We start from the raw sequence: 1,412 nt of genomic DNA on the forward strand, positions 1-1,412 counted from the left end.
AATATTTTTATCCCACTGATATTATAGTATGGGTAATGTCACTACCAAATTGACGAAAGACTTTAAATGCTTTTATTATATATTTATTCAGAGAAATTCTTTCTGCTTGATATGTCAGTCAAGTCATAAACAGTGAGTTGCTGTTAAACAATGTTGGCATTGCCGTGATGGCTGTTAAAATCGATGTCTCCTATACCATCTTTATTACTGGGCCATCACAGTACATGGGCAAGCAGACTGTATTTTTCTTTTGTGAAGATAGAACACTTAATCCAAGAGGGCTAAGGGACTCCAGAACTCTGTAATTAAAGTCAGAATGTGATATTCTGACTACACTCTATTGATTGCCTAGTATTAATAGTTGCAGTCTAGTGCCAGTGGGAGTGAGGCAAAAATGTGTTTTGAGGTCCATCTGTGTTTTCTCAGCTTGTGATCTTTACCTGCATTTAACAAATGATGAAACTTAGGCACAGAGAACTGAGGGATTCGTCCCACACACGTCTAGTCAGTAAATGTCAGAGCCGGTTGTACCTGCTGCCAAAATCTTCTATTTTTCTCACTGTTCAAAGCACCTCTCATGGGACTTTCAAGTGTCTTTCTTAATTTCTACATATGCTGCTCTTCATAGTCTATATATTTTAACATGTTTTCTCTCTTACCACTTATGGTGATACTGGTACCATTGATTGTAATTACAAAATAACAGTATAAACATTGTCCATGTTAATCTATTTTTCCCCAAGATTGTTGATAATGGAATACCCCATAAGGATATTAAAACTCTACCATTCTAAAAGAAAACAATTAAAAACAAATGCAAGGGCCTTTTGCTGTACTTACTCTCTCAAGTTTATAGTTGCCTTCTCTACAAAATCACTCATTACAACAGGGTCTTATTGTTTTCTTCTTTTAGTCTTGATATTACGTATCTTTTATTCCCAAAACAGTTTCAAGAAATAAACACTCATTGCCAGAGCCTATGCTTTGGCTCTGAAGGCAAGCTTTGTGTATGTTACAGTGGCCAGCATGTTAACACTCATTAACAACCTGAGCTCCCTCCTCATAATTACAGAACACAGTGCCTTTGTGGTTTGATGTATTAACCATTTGGAGATGAATAGACTATGTGGCTCAGAGACAAACAGAGGGATGGTTGGTACTGGATTGCCGAATTTCAAATGAATTGTCCCAATTTGAAGAATATGGGTTACAATAATTTCTGTGTACTGTGTTTTTCTGAGTTCCTTTATGCTAATAATGACCCAGACCTGCAACAACATTTATTTTGATTCATATTTGGAATTCTTACATTTATAGGAAGCCAGAAATAATTTCCCAAGGAATCGTACATCAACAGTCTTGGCCTTTATGTACAATACATGAATTTTATTTAATTTCACTTGCTTATCATT

Source organism: Propithecus coquereli, unplaced genomic scaffold (genome assembly GCF_000956105.1).
Source record: "Propithecus coquereli isolate 6110/MARCELLA unplaced genomic scaffold, Pcoq_1.0 Scaffold266, whole genome shotgun sequence".
In the NCBI taxonomy this organism is placed as follows: Eukaryota; Metazoa; Chordata; class Mammalia; order Primates; family Indriidae; genus Propithecus; species Propithecus coquereli.